The sequence below is a fragment of the Ictidomys tridecemlineatus genome, chromosome 5 (assembly GCF_052094955.1).
Source record: "Ictidomys tridecemlineatus isolate mIctTri1 chromosome 5, mIctTri1.hap1, whole genome shotgun sequence".
NCBI classification, from domain to species: domain Eukaryota; kingdom Metazoa; phylum Chordata; class Mammalia; order Rodentia; family Sciuridae; genus Ictidomys; species Ictidomys tridecemlineatus.
Window position 1 is genome coordinate 35,518,462 of NC_135481.1, and position 15,793 is coordinate 35,534,254.

Below are 15,793 nucleotides of genomic sequence, written 5' to 3' on the forward strand. Positions count from 1 at the left end.
GTGGGAGGACAATATTTTAGCACCTTTTAACAAGTGAGCAGGTTAGGAAGGGAATTTGATAAAAAGATATATTTAATAGGGAGAAGGAAGGTTTAAGAGCCCTGGGGAAGGTGGGGAGCTTAGGGACCAGGGCTGGTCTCTATAATGTGAAATTGAAATCAGCAAATAAATTCGCTGACTAGATAGTTTTCCCCACATCTCCCCAAAAATAGAAAACTAAAGTACTTGATGCTGGTACAGCATTAACTTTAGCAAAGGTTAATAAATAATTTTAAAGTATTTAAGATAAAATGTTCAATGATTAACTGATTATCTTTCAAATTAAGGAACAGGGCTCCAGGGGTCAGGGACCTGATCAGATAAGTTACACAAGCCAGAGGTGAGGTCAGGGTGGGAAGTACTAGATTGGAGAAGCTGTAACTGGAAGAAGCCCTGTTATAATTGTCTGGGAAGATGAGGTGAGGGGTAGGGGAACAATGAATGTCCAGGCCTAGGAGGCTACAGACTCCGGTTGATTGACAATTCTGTTTATCGGTGTCATGCCTTGGGATGGTCTTGGTGCAAGACATTAAGCACAAATTCTTGCCCTTTCCAAACAAGAATACAACAAACTGTTAGGAGAGGAAGTAGAAAAGAGACCACTGATAGCAAGGGTTTTTCTTTGAAACTACTTATTATCAGATATATTGCCTAATCCTGCCTCATTAAAATGTTGGGCCTCTGGAAATATTTAAGGGAGTACCACCCTCTGTTATATTCTGTAAAATTACAAAATGCTTCTATCCTTCCTGGTGACTAAGCTTTCATTGCCTTATGTGATTCCAGAAAGTAGACCCCTAAATCACTCAGCACATACTCAACTTCTTTAGAATCATTGAAAATTGCTGGTGTTTCCCCTGCATTCATATAACCATATTTACAAATATGGTTTTATATAAACAAAGCATTCCAATAAATTTCCTTTTCAAAAGTCACAAGAGCACTGTGACTTTTTGAGACCCAAGCAAGTTAAAGATGATAACACTGGTAATCTATAAGGGGACAGAAATTTGCAGAAGCCATTACTAAAGAATGGGAAATCCTTTTTTTTTTTTTTTTTTTTTGGAAGAAGGGGCATGCAGTTGTGAGTTGTTAAAGCAGAAATGAAATGCCTGTTAAATGACAGCAATGGCGAGGTGCTAAGAAATTCAGTGAGACCCTGTCTCTAAATAAAATTCAAAATAGGGCTGGGGATGGGGCTCAGTGGTCTAGTGCCCTAGAATTCAATGATAAAGAAAAATTTCTCTTTTTCTTTTCTTTTCTTTTTTTTTTTTTTTTTTTTTTGGTACTGGGGATTGAACCCAGAGATGCTTAACTACTGAGCTACATCCCAGCCCTTTTTATTTTTTGACACAGGGTCTCACTAAGTTGCTTAGTGTCTAGTCAAATTGCTGAGACTGGCCTTGAACTTTTGATCTTCCTGCTTCAGCCTCCTGAGTTGCTGAGATTACAGGTGTGAGCAACTTCACCCATCTTAAGAGAAAATTTTCAAATCAGCCAGGGGAAAAAGACATATTACACACAAAGGAACAAAGATACAGATTCATCGGAAGCTATGCAAGCAGACAGTGGAGCAACATCTTTAAGTTAGTACAAGAAAAAGCTGTCAATAATAATAGTATTGGGGCTGGGGATATAGCTCAGTTGGTTGAGTGCTTGCCTTATGCATAAGGCCCTAGGTTCAATCTCTAGCACTGCCAAAATAATAATAGTAATAATAATAATAATAGTATTATACAGGGAAAATGAGGATAAGGACAAAATAGGCATTCTCAGACTTCAAATGCATAAGGGAATTTATCAACAGCAGATAAGCAGTACAAGAAAATTTAAAAGAAGACCTTCAGCAGAAGGAAGACGATATCAGAAAAATATATAATTCTATACAAAGAGTCAAGAGAACAATTATAAAATACATTTTTCTTATCTTAAATTTCTCTTTAAAAGATAATTGGCTGATTCAAACAAAAATAATAAGCAGGGCGCTGTGTTTGTAGCTCAGTGGTAGAGTGCTTGCCTATCATGTAAGGCGCTGGGTTCAATCATCAGCACCACTTAAAAGTAAATAAATAAAATAAAGTGTAAAAAATACAATAGCATTATTTTTAAAATACAAAAATAGCAAGGAGGCTCAATGGCAAAACACCTATAATCCCAACAATTTGGGAAGCTGAGACAAGAGTATCACAATTTCAAGTCTAGCCTCAGCAACTTAGGGAAGACTGCAAATTAGCAAGACTAAATAAAATAAAATAAAAAGACTGAGGATGTAGTTCAGGATAAAATACCCCTATGTTCAATCCCCAGTACAAAAAATAAATAAATAAAACAAAAATAACAAAGTATTGTGTAGTTTACAACACACAAAAAAAGTAAAACATTTAACTACAGTAGCAAAGAAAAAAATTTTAAAAAGTCAGGAGAGGAGTTATACTGTTATTTATTCCTAATATTAATTGGTACAATGTTATTTAATAGATAGTGATAACTTGAAGATGTTTACTGTAAGCTTTCTAATAATACTTCATAAAAACAAAATAGAGAATGGTAGTGGTCAAAAAAGAGAGAGAAGGATAAAACCATTTAAGAAATGCTCAATTAGGGGCTGGGTTTGTGGCTCAGTGGTAGAGCTCTTGCCTAGCATACGTGAGGCGCTGAATTTGACTCTCAGTACTACAAATAATAAATAAAATAAAGGTCCATCAATAACTAAAAAATATTTTTAAAAAAGAAATTCTCAATTAGTCAAAAAGAAGGCATAAAATGAGAAAGGAGAAACCGAAGGGACAAATAGAAACAAAATAGCAACATAGGATTCAAACTATAAGTGTCTGTGTGTGAGAGTGTATGTGTGTGTGTGTGTGTGTGTATACATTCCCTTTTGGGGGGATACAAAGGATTGAACCCAGTGGGTGTTTAACCACTGAGCTACATCCCCAACCCCTTTTATTTTTTTATTTCAAGATAGGGTCTTGCTATATTGCTAAGGCTTCAGCTAAATTGCCGAAGATGGCTTTGAAATTGTGATCCTCCTTGCCACTGGGATTATAGGTGTGCACCACCGTGCCAGCTATAGAATCATATTAAATGGAGAAGTCTAAACTAACCAATGAAGAGGCCAATAGGATAAAAATAAAACAGAAATTAATGAATTTCTTCTACAAAAAACACTTTAAAGACACCGAAAGATTAAAGGAAAAGGATAGAAAAAGATACACTGTATAACATTAATCAAAAGAAAGTTGGGGGCTGGGGATGCAGTTCAGTGGTGGAATATTTGTCTAGAATGCACAAGGCCCTGGGTTTGATTTCCAACTCTGAAAAAAAAAATGGTAGCATGGCTATATAAATAATCAGACAATTAGATTTCAAGGCAAGGAATATTTCCATGGATTAAAAAAGAATTCTTAATAATAAATAGATCAATTCATTAAGATGACATGACAATCCAAAATTCATGAAACAAAAACAAAAATCAAGAAATAGACAAATTCACAATGGGAATTTTTTTCAACACCCCTTCCCATTCATTGATAGATCAAGTAGAAAGAAAACCATCCAGGATTTAAATCTTGAATATTACTTTAAAACAATCTGATCTAATTGATAATCATTCCCCCATTAATAGCAGAATACATTTTTTTTTCAAATGCCTTCAGAAAATATACAAGATATCCCAGGAATAAAATCCTCTGGGCTCAGATAAATCAGAAGTGAAATTTTTCCAGCCTCAGTTTTCCACACCTACTTCTTGGGATGGAGCGCCTTCTAGTGGAAATCCAGTCTGCTGCCTCTTCCCTATATGTCCCTGCAAACAGGCTGGGTGGTGACTCCCTTCCAGATCACCATCTTCTCTCAGAACTTTCATGTCAATGATGGAGTAATTTGGTGGTAGAGAGCCTACTTAGCCTATATGATGTCCTGGGTTTAATCCAAAAATCTCAATGCCCCCCCCACATTGATGAGGTTCAGTAGACTCAGCTTCTTATAGTAACCTAAGAATTCACATGGTAACCAATGAAGAGCTCCATTAGAGCTCTAGAATACAGCAAATTTTTGTGTGCTGATGAGTCAAGTGGTGAGACCTTGTTAAAATGAAGATTCTGATCCAGTAGTTCTGTGTACAAGTAGATCAAGATTCTGAATTTTAAACAAGTTTCCAGGTGATATGGCGGCTCCTAGTCCAGTCTGCTTATCAGTGGCAACATGCTGCTGGTGGCTGACAGCAGCAGTCCCAGGTATGCTAGGAGTAACAAGGAAGCCATAGGGTCATTGTTTAAACAAACAATCCAGAGCTTATAAATCACTGTTGTTGCCTCCTTAAGTCTACACACTTATACCAAAAACATATTTTGCTGGAATGTTACTTAAAATATTTTTAAAAAAACATTGTTACTTAAAACATTTTAAATTGTTGAAACTTGTTGCACCTTAAAAGACTAAGGGGTGATGTCTTTTTCTTTGAAGGCAGATTTAAAAGCAGTCAAAAATCCTTTCAAATGAATGTGATTTTATATATATATATATGGAGATGGATTCATGCATATGGCTTATAAATCAACCCTGAAGATAATTCCCAAACAAGAGTTCAAAAAGGATTTGGGGCAGTTTATTGTAGAGAGTGTAATGCTAAATTGGAAACAATGCAAGTTAAGATGCTTAAGATCCACTGTGCTCATTTTTAAGGAGTTGGTTTCCTTATCATATTCTCACCTACTATTTTATTTAGGTAAAACTTGAATATGGCTTAATAAGTTCTAGGCACTGTTGCTTTACAAATATTTACTTATTTGATCTTCATAATAAGCCTGCTTCCCCCACTCCCAGATTACAAATAAGAAAACTGAGGCATTGAGATATGTTACTTGCCCAAGGTTGACCAGCTAGTAAATGGATGAGTCAGGATTCAAATCCTAGGCAGTATACTTCCAGGTGCCAAAGACTTCATTACTAACCTATGCTACCCTTTAATATGAGTTAGGAGTAGCCTAAAGGAAGGGTGTCAGCTACTACACCTCAGTGTCTATCAGAAAAACAGGATAAAGAAAGTCAAAGTTAGCTGGTTTGGGTTGCATACTCTGGTACTCCCAGTGACTTCAGAGGTTGAGGTAGGAGGAGCACATTTGAGGCCAGCCTCAGTGGGACTCTGTATCAAAATTAAAAACAGAGATATAGCTCAGTGATAGAATGCCCTGGGTTTGCTTCCCAGTAACAGAAAAAAAAAGAAAGAAAGAAAAAGAAAATCAAAGCTGACTTGGACTCAAGACTGGAAATCTGCAGAAAGTAATAAATCCAAACAAAATGGAAACAGCTGGAGCTAGATTGTGTGCACAGAGAGCTGTTACACAGCCTACCTCTTTCATCGATCTCAGACCTAAAGGAGAGGTTAGGCCTCAAGCTGGAAGTGGGGGAAAGTGGAGACCACATTCCCAAAATCAGAAATCACAAAATGGTTTCAAAAACTAAAGGCCACAAGGAGAAGGGGTGCTGGCTGCTGCTTAGAGAGGCTTCCAGAGTCTTGGTGATGTCTTCCAAGGCCAGGGCCTCAGGGTCTCTAGCTCTCAGTTTTTGCAGCCCAGAAACTTCATTGTATCAGTGTACCCAGAGATAAGCAGCCTCAAGGAAAATGAATCATACCAACTAGACTCTTAAGCGACTAAACCAAAATATCACAGTAAGGAGAACAAGTGCCAGCAGACCAGAAGCTAATGCAGAGCAATGTTCTTTGCTGCAGGAAAGTCTAATGAACAGTCAAATCATCATCAAGTCTATTTCATGGGCCTGAAATCAGAGTAAGGGGAATTGACAGAGTGACCTCAAAAGACAGTGTTATGAAATTTTGGCAGCTGGATGCACCCATCGACAGGATGACTATATACCTGCCAAAAAGGCTAGTAGTTGGAAATGCAGGAGAGGACCCTTCCTTCCTGTACTCTTCCTACAACCAGGTCAACCTTCAACCCTTTCAGTTCAGCTTTCTCCAGCATTCTTTACCTCAGATGTGAATGGTTCGTGGGGTACCTCACATGGTGGACATTCATGGGGTTTGTTTTCTTGGTTGTTTTTACTCATAGAGAGTGAATACTCCTGACTTTCTCCCAAAGTTCTGGAATCAGCTCATAACCCATTGCACAGAAGTACCAGCAGAGAATAATGAGGGGCTGGGAGCAGGTCCATTAAGGAGAAAGCCAGATCTTTCTTTGCTTCCCCCATACCATCCCCATGCCTTATTCCAGCTCATAGAATAAAAAAGTTCAGTGTAGTTATTTGTTGAATGATATAAGGAATAGAGTAGTCACATTCCCGTTGAATAGTTCTGTTTTGTTTTGTTTTGGTTTAGTTTTTTTGGTCAGTGATGTTGATTTTCTAAATATATAATTCTTATATCAGACATCCAAACCCTGGCAAATTCTCAGGCTCACCTTTCCTCATTCTGAGTGTTCAAGCTCAGAACACTCTTGTTGTCTGAGCTGTCCTGTTGTGATTTTAAACTTACCAAATCTAGGGAATTGGGAGCTAGGAGACTCAGGGAAATGACAGCCTGCTGCAGTCCTGGCTTTTTGCATCTTTCAGTAAATCTGTGCTGATGGATTATGGGTAAAAGGGGTGCACTATCATTACAATGTCCATTTCTCCCAGGAATGCTCCCTGACTGCTTTGCTGCCAACCACAACACCCACCCCTCTGGGAAGGGCTGGAAAGGCTTATTCCTCACTCAGGCCTCTCTCATTCCCTCCTTGACAACAACCCAGCTGCCACTAACAGCCTGAGGAGCCAAATCCAAAACTCACTTCTGTTTTACCTAATGCAAAATGACAGACCTGAATTTGTTGAGTTGGATTTTTTAAGTACACATAAAGCAAACCAACAAATACAATTTGCTTTAAACCTGAGGTACAGTGGGGATGGTGGGTTCAAGAGAAAACACTCTGTCACCTATGAGTCTATGGAGATTGAGGTTACAGATCTCTCATTAGCACCCCTCTTAGTGACTATAAGAACCAGCTCTCCAGCAGGTCATATTTTTCCTTGTCACAGGATCTGAACCAAAATGGTTGTCAAATTTATTCTAATCCTTAATGCTTGTACGTGTTCCTATAGTCTATATCCCCCAAAGTGTTGACGTTTTAAAAGCAAGTGTGAAGTTTTTTTGAAGGACCCAATATATGACTCCACCATTGCCAGGGACCAAATGAGGAAGAAAAAAAAAAAAAAAAAGGTACCACACAGAATCATCCAAAACCAAGACAATCACATACTAGGAAAGATGAAGGAGGCTAGTTTATTAGCAGATGAAGAATTTAAAAGAAAGAAATGTCCCAGGAGAGCCATACAACTTTCTGTATACACACGATAGAAGAAAGAAATGTCCCAGGAGAGCCATACAACTTTCTGTATACACATGATAGTCTGTTATATAACACCTCCAGCCCGGGCCTCATTCGTGGCAGAATATGATTTAAACACAGAGAACTTGCTAAATCCAAAAAGACGCCCCTTGCCGTGCCATTGTTCCCACAATGCCGTGACTCGGATTCGAACCGAGGTTGCTGCGGCCACAACGCAGAGTACTAACCACTATACGATCACGGCGAGCTACCAGGACGCCACGCTGCACGGGTGACTGAGTGTGGCTCTTCTCATCTAGAAGGCCGCTGTCCTGGCTTTCGTAAGCTTCCTGTTATAAACTAGCTCTCCCAACCACCCGACCTTCACACTGACCCCGAAGAGAGGTAGGAGCACCATGAACTTCCCATCCCGAAGTCTGCTTGACGGTCTGTACCGACAGCAAATGACAGGACATGAAAAAGCTTTGCAAACTAAAGGATTTTTATGACGCCACGTCTCTGTTAATGTGAAACCCCAGGTCACCCGAACAGGGGCCTTGGGTCCCTCTCGCGCTCACCGTGCCCCAGCTGTCACGCTTTCTGAAGGAACTCTTAAATTTAACGAGACAGAATTATGATCCACCCTCACAACTTCCTTGGAAACGGGAGAAAGAGACCCCAAGCGCGGCCCACACGGTGGCGTGGCTGGGGTACCTGGCCTTTGGCCCAACAGAGAGCAGAGGAAACTAGCGCGTTTGCGTGCAGTCACGCAGGGGAGAGGCGGGAAGAAGCAATGACAAATTCCTGACGTGCAAAAAGGTGGAGCTTTCAACAGAGAAGTAGTAGGAAAAAGGAGACCTCCTTTGGGTCCTCGGTAGCTCGCCGTGATCGTATAGTGGTTAGTACTCTGCGTTGTGGCCGCAGCAACCTCGGTTCGAATCCGAGTCATGGCATCGTGGGGGACAATGGCTTGGTAGTAGGGTTTTGTCTCATCGCTCTCTTTCATTTTTACCCAGAGTTCTGGAAAAATGTATTCAAATTCCCTTGTGACAGTTGAGAACGACGTTTACACCAACTCTGGCTAAATTGGTCTGCTGCAGGGCATAGGCTTTCCATTACTATGCGCTTACCCTCAATTTTGGAGGAAGCACAGAGAACTCGCCAGGCTATAAAGTGTAATAGGCATCTGTGCAAATTTCCCTAATACAGGAATGAGCTCCACGAGATTGGAAGAAAAGGCTCCTCAAAGGAAGTGACCTTTGAGGCAGCTCTTAAAAGTAGAATGGAAATTCGTCAAGCAGCCAGGATAATTTAATGTGCAAAGGCTAGAACGAAGTCTTGAAAAGGCACTGTCATAATTCCTCTCATAAGTGTTCTCCCTACGTCTTCTTTATGAAGTCCCCACCCCCACAATGCCCACAGGCCCTGGGCTGACTGTAGACGCTTCTCAAGCACCTGTTGAGTGAATGAGAGCAAATAATTAAAGAGTGGGAAACGACACCGAGGGCCAAGTGATGAGCTGGAAAAGCAGATGAATTTACTGCAGTCTCGAGGGTGAGGGTGGTGAAAGGATTCAATCCGTGCTCAGCAAGATCCTTCTGCAGGGACAAATGACACTTGAGAGGCGGGTGGTCACTATGAATTCACTTGTCAGGAAACCACTAGCACATTCCATTTAGCAAACAGCCACTGCTCACTGTATAGCGACTCAGTTTAGGCTCCGTTAGGGCGCCAGCACTGATGGACAAGAATAAAAACCAGACTCGATCCCTGCTGCCACCTAGGAACACAGCGTAGGGTGGGTGCCCGGCGCGGCGGAAGCCTTGAGGAGGGAGGAGTCTGAGCCCGGGGACTGTAGGAGCGGCAGGGCTCAGGAGAACTGAGAGGGTGAGATGGGTTCGTTGAGTTCAGCCTACGCAGTCAACACAGTTCTGAGGGCGTCCACACCCTCCACAAAGGCTGTGTCAGATCACTGCTTCGGGAATCAAGCAGCGAGGAGCACCCAGGAAGAATGGCCCCCTACAGGCAGGGGAATCCCGATAGAGTTTCCAAGTCACAGGAAACTGACCTCTCACAAGGACGGTCGGAGCTCTGGTCAGCCCAGTCCCTGGATGCACAGGCGGTCTCCTTCCATTCCCCACCCCACTCACAAGTAGCCCACCACCAGAAGCTCATCATCACATTTTCTGGCCAATGAATCAAAATCTCACACAGAACCTGAGCAACTGGAGACACAGCAGTGCGCCTGCGCATTCTGATAACAGCGTCAGGCTGGAGCCCCGCCCCATAGGTGGGTCTCTTAGTGACGCACAGACTGGGAAGGCCTATGACTGCTGAAGAGAACAATCAGACAGCCAGCCTTACAGGTCCCCGGTAGCTCGCCGTGATCGTATAGTGGTTAGTACTCTGCGTTGTGGCCGCAGCAACCTCGGTTCGAATCCGAGTCACGGCATTGTGGGAACAATGGCACGGCAAGGGGCTCGCTTTCTTTTGCTTGTGTAAAGCCGTTTTTTGTACACCGTAATTCATTTCCTTGAAAAGAAACTGCTGTTTCTCTACCTTTGAAACTCGAGCTACTTCGTAGTTACCTCCAGTTCTCCGAGTACGGCTTTAAAATCTCGCTCCGGAAAATTCGTGTCCGAATTATTCGACACTGACAAAACAGCGCCCCCATGACCTTGTGATCCCTGCCCCCCTTTATGCATGTCTAAAACTTGGTTCGTTCATTTTTGAATAGAGAATACATATATACATACAAGCCTAGTGAGAAGTAAAGCTCCTCATACTTCTGGTCACCCACCAATTATTGCCAGTTTTCAGTATCTTTCCATGACAGTCCTTGTATAAATAAATATGTATTTATGTTTGTGTAAATACTTTCCTCTTTGTTTATTGCAAAGGAATCTCCTTCCATCTTGGGTCTTGTCTTTTTCCTTCCCAGGCCTGGACTCAGGCAAACTGAAAGAAGGGGATTCTTTGCTGTATCCATAAGAACCTTTGGATGAAAGCCTGGGCCCTGTTGACAAGAAGCACTATTTGATTTCAGGTTGGAAGCACAAAGAAGAAGCCTGAGTTTGGAGTATGGAAGAGAATATTGACTTGTCAGTCCATCTGAAGACCCTCCGCTCCCAAGACCCAACTTGAGTCACAAACTACTATCATTATAAAATTTAGCCTAGCCTAATGGTAGAACACTTGCCTGACATGCACCAAACCCTGAATTCAGTACCCAGCACTGGAGGAAGGGTGCGGGGGAGCAAATAAGAGTTAGGATATTCCTTCAAGTGAACTGAAGACAGAAGTGAATAAGTCTTGCACATGTTTATGTTCCAAGCACATAGTCTCCCCACAAATATTTGGACAGAGTTTTTTAAATGAAGTATATAAAGTGACCAGGTTTGCTTTTTATTGGGCCGTGGAGGGTTGTACCAGCGGTGCTCTATGACTGAGCTATATATATATATTTTTTTTCATTTTGAGACAGTCTCACTAAGCAGTCCAAGCTGGCTTCAAACTTGGAATCCTCCTACCTCAGCCTTCCCAGTCGCTGGGATTACAGGCATGTGCCACTATGCCCAACCAGGTTTCTTTATGATTTCATATTAAGTTGTGTTCTTTCAATACAGAACCATGTTATTTTCATATCATATAGGAATAGTCTGTGATTCCACTAAGAAAAATGTGCTCTCCTACTTTTCAAGTGAAATTTAGCCCTCTAGGTGTTTTCCTTCCTTCATTCCTTCTTTCCTCCCTTTTGTTTTGTTTCTGATTTTCTTTTTCAATCCTTAACAAAAATATTTCTGGAAAAAATATTTTACTTTCCTCTTAATATTACAGTCAGGAAAAAAAAGTGAAAGTTGGTGATAAAATCAACTCACCTGGAGCTTCAATGAAATTGTAAGGCCTTGGATGGTCTTTGGAGATATAGCCTCATCTGAAGGCACCCAGGCTACTCATCTTCTGCCAGTTGTGCTTGATGGGAATATGAGTTCAATGCATCAGATCTTCTGATGTTTCAGGAGAAAACAGCAATCTTGAGTGTTATGTGTGAGTTCTCAAATTTTTAAATATTGGCAACTTATTCAATTAATTTTTTAAACATTAGGTTGAATGAAACTATGTAGGCCAAACAAAATCTGGCACAAATGAAGTTCCAGCTCCACATCCAGACTCTCAAAGAACAGAGTACATAGGTCAGAGTGAAGTGGGATGTGGTTATCCTCTCAGGGAGATGAACAGAGTCAGACCCAAACGAGGCTGGAAGCAAAAGGACCAGACTTAGAAGAAGACAACTCTCAGGAGAAATAAGAGCTTAAGCCTGGGCATCCAAAGTCAGGAAATAGGGAGTGAGCATACTTCACTGGCTCAGTGCCCTGTGAGAAAAGCAAGGGCTCAAGACTGGGGGCCTCAAGAAGTATACAATGTCGGGAGATTAAAGAAGAAAATGAGAAGAGAGAAAACCAGGAGAATATCATTCTAAGGAAATCTTGGGTGAAGAAGTTTTCACAAAGAAGGGAGATCAGATTCCGGTGCTACAAAGATGTCAAGGAGAAAAAGAAATGAGAAAATTACTGGGTTTGACAGAAGTCATGGCTGACTTCTTGTTGTTCTTGTTGTTGTTGTTAATACTTTGTTTTGAGACAGGGTCTCACTAAGTTGCCCAGGCTGGCCTCAAACTTGTAATTCCCCCTACATCAGACTCCTGAGTAGCTGGAATTATGTATTTGCCACCATATCTGGCACCACTGCTAACTTCTAAAACCTTCTGTGAGAGCAACTAGGTGTATGTATCAAGAGAAAAAAAAAAAATTTACATTTTTTTCCTCAATAATTCTACTTTTGAGAATCCCATAAAATGAATAAATCTTAAACTAGGAAGTGCTATCTGCATAAATATGGTCATTACAGAGTTATTTAGAAAGAAGGAGATGGAAATATCCTAAATGTTAAAAAAATAGTAATAATTAGGTAACGTTGTGTTAAACCAAAGCATATTCATTAGGGCAACATATTAAATAGCCATTCTAAAAGTATAAAGTCAAGTTTTAAATGCCTTTCCACCTACGATGAGTAAGATTCCCTTAAAGCAATATCTGATCCAAGTCTGAAACAGAGAAGGTATGAAGTGAGTCTAGAAAATCTTGTGTGAGAAAGAAAGTTTTACTTAAAGATTGATTATACCAAGTCAAAAGGACACAGGAACCTTTTGAAAAGGCTCCTATCAGCCAAATCTGTAACAATTTGAGAATTAGAAAGAATAATAAGCTAGGCACAGTAGTGCACACCTGTAATCCCAGGGATTGGGGAGGCTGAGGCAGGAGGATAGCAAATTTGGGAACAGCCTCAGCAATTTAGTGAGGCCCTAATAATTTAGTGAAAGCAACTTAGTGAAAGGCCCTAATAATTTAGGTAAAGCATCCCTGGGTTCAATCCCCAGTACTACTACTAATAATAATACTGTGATGGCAATGGATGTTGAATAAATTTTTTTTTTAAAAATTCGACTTATGGGGATAAGGGAAAGAAAGTGGGCAGGGATGGTGATAAGAAAGATCTTCTTTATAGAAAAATGCCAGAATGCCAGCTAATAAGGGCAAAAGGAATGATAGACTAGAGTGATAGACTAGCGTCATCATCTTGCAGTCCCCAGTGTAGTAACAAATATAAACAGATCATCAGGGAAGGCTTAAGATATTAGGTAAAATGTTGTTGGAAGCAAATAGCCAAAAAAAGCCTCAGTACATCATCCCACAGCTCACTTGAAATAAAGTCAATTGGAGTGATTTGGTAGACTTCAGCTTAACCAAATTATCGAGTCTAGCATCCCAATAAAGGGACAAGTGGGCATTTCAGGACTATTAATGTGACACTCTGGGAAGTCCACAACATCTCCTATGTAGTGGTCTTTTCACAAATGTTTAATCTGAATTAAATCATGAACAAACATGAATGAACAAAATCACGTGGGACACTCTACATAACAATTAGCCTGAACACTTCAAAACCATAATGTCATGAAAAGCAAACCAGCAACAAAAGAAAGGGGGACTGCTTAGGATTAAAATAGACTAAAAGAACTTCACAAATGCAGCAGGAAACTATAAAAGACACCTGAGAAAAATGGGAAACTTCCATATCATCCTTATAATGGACAACACTTTTAAATAAATGTTAAACTTCCTAAACGTGATAGGGGTTTTGTGGTCCTATAGAATTCCTATTCTTAAGAAATCCCTCTCTCTCTCTCTCTCTCTCTCTCTCTCTCTCTCTCTCTCTCTCTCTCTCACACACACACACACACAGAGAGAGAGAGAGAGAGAGAGACAGAAGAAAAAAAGAATAAATATGGCAAATATCTAAATTCAATGAATCTTGAAAAAACATGTACAGGTTTCCTCTGTGGGCTTTTGTTGTTGTTTGTTGTTTGGGTTTTGGTACCAGGGATTAAACCCAGGGCACTGTGAGTTTCATCCCCAGATCTTGTTCTCATTTTGAGACAGATTCTCACTGAGTTGCTGAGGCTGGCCTCAAATTTGTGATCATCATGCCTCAGCCTCCCAAGTCACTTGGATTATGTACTTTTTTAATATTTATTTTTTAGTTTTAGGTGGACACAATATCTGTATTTTACATTTATGTGGTTCTGAGGATCTAACCCAGTGCCTCGTGCATGCTAGGTGAGCATTCTACAACTGAGCCACAATCCCAGCCCTTCACTGTACTTTCTTTGAACTTTTCTATAGGTTTAAAATTCCCCACCAACCCCCAAATAAAATAATTCCCCCCAAAATGGAAGGAAATAAAGGCTATATAACATGGGAAAATCAAAATACAATGTTAAGGGGAAAAAAGAACATAACATTGTGTGTATATCACAATTACAACTATATAAAGCTAAGAATAAGAGAAATTACCTTTGTTTATTTCAACTTTGTTAAGCCAGTACCATGTTACAGGCTCTGTACTAAATGGTAGGAACTACTCCTGCTTCCCAACAGAATCCAACTCTACAGTGAAACACAATGTAAGGGTTTGGAGGAATGTTACTGTGATGGCCTCCTCTCTGAATCCTTGGTTCCCATCAAAGTGCCTGCCCGCCCTGAGGTGCTCAACATTACCAGCTTCCAAGAGCTCACACTCTTCAGGGGAGGAAGCTTCATTAGTAACTTAAAACAACAGTAAGTGTATAATGCACACAAGACATTGTAATTTTTAAATTATCATTTAAGCCCTATCATTAGGACTGTTTTCCTTTCCTCTGAAATAATTTAACTTTGTTCCTGTTCTTCCCCACCAGGAATACTCTGCTTCCTTATAGTGCTGCTCCCCACCTTTATGCCTTCATTCAGCTCAAGGCTAGCACCCCTTTATTTCATCTGTCCAAATCCTACACAGCTCAGTTCTACCTCCTGCAGGAAGTCTGCAGACTTGATGGATTCCATTCCTTTGAGCTGTCATCAGTCTGACTCTGTTCTACTTTTTTTTTAATACCAGGGATTGAACCCAGGAATTCTTAACCACTGATCCACATCCCCAGCACCTTTCTTAATTAATTAATTAATCAATTAATTAATTAATTAATTTTTAAATTACAAACAGGTCTTGCTAAATTGCTTAGGAGCTTGCTAAATTGCTGAGGCTGGCTTTGAACTTGCAATCCTCCTGCCTCAGCCTCCGGAGCTGCAAGTGCCACTGTACCCAACTCTGTACTACATGTGGCCTCATGTGATAACTTTCATTATAAATATTTTACAGTTTTATAAGCTAGTTCATATCCATCATCTCCCTTAATAACAATCACTATTTCCCTTTCCAGGAAAGGATGAGTGGCCTTGACCAAATATCTGTTTAGAGCCCACAATTGTTGACTCCTTATCAGTGATCTTTCTGTTCCTTCACACTTGATGACTGTGGAGACTCTCACATATGGATGATACCAGAAGAATAGTATTCTGGTATCATCTCTGTCCAGCTTTGCATCATTAGTTAATATTTTAAACTGCACATTTAAGAAACTTGTACTTGTTACATTTTCTGTTGTACTTCATGGTACAAAGCACAATACCAGATTTTTCATTATCTTCTACAGTCCGGTACTCAAAGTGTACTTGCTCTGGAGCCAGCAACATTTGTGTTACTTGAGAGCCTGTCAGAACTACAAAGTCTGGGATTGCACCCAAGCTAGACCTACAGAATCAGAATCTTCAATTTAACAAGATCCCCAGGAGACTCATGTTCACATTAAAGATTGAGAAGCATATATACACAACATGCCCTAGAATGTGACAAATATTTTGAGACTTGGAGCCTAGGGAAATCTAGAAATTTTGTAATTTTCCTATCACATCCTTCTCCCCCAGCTTTGAATTCCTTCCCTTTGGGACCTCACCTGGTTCTTTGCTCCCTCATAAGGCAGATATTAGCCT

The 15,793-nt window shown here is 40.4% G+C and overlaps 1 protein-coding gene and 3 non-coding genes across 4 annotated transcripts in view; 2 read left to right on the forward strand and 2 right to left on the reverse strand.

Annotated features, from left to right (window-relative positions):
• The window catches only part of Slc28a2 (solute carrier family 28 member 2), a 58,660-nt gene extending 49,043 nt beyond the window's left edge, over positions 1-9,617 (reverse strand). The window contains exon 1 of the mRNA XM_078049677.1: positions 9,436-9,617. The gene's annotated coding sequence lies outside the window, so the exon portion shown is untranslated. The remainder of the gene's footprint in view (positions 1-9,435) is intronic.
• On the reverse strand, positions 7,561-7,632 carry Trnah-gug (transfer RNA histidin (anticodon GUG)). The gene has a single exon. It is a non-coding gene; the product is annotated as a tRNA-His (tRNA).
• Trnah-gug (transfer RNA histidin (anticodon GUG)) lies at positions 8,249-8,320 on the forward strand. Its single transcript has one exon. It is a non-coding gene; the product is annotated as a tRNA-His (tRNA).
• A 130-nt stretch (positions 9,618-9,747) lies between the features above and the next one.
• Positions 9,748-9,819, forward strand: Trnah-gug (transfer RNA histidin (anticodon GUG)). Its single transcript has one exon. It is a non-coding gene; the product is annotated as a tRNA-His (tRNA).
• Positions 9,820-15,793: the final 5,974 nt, after the last annotated feature.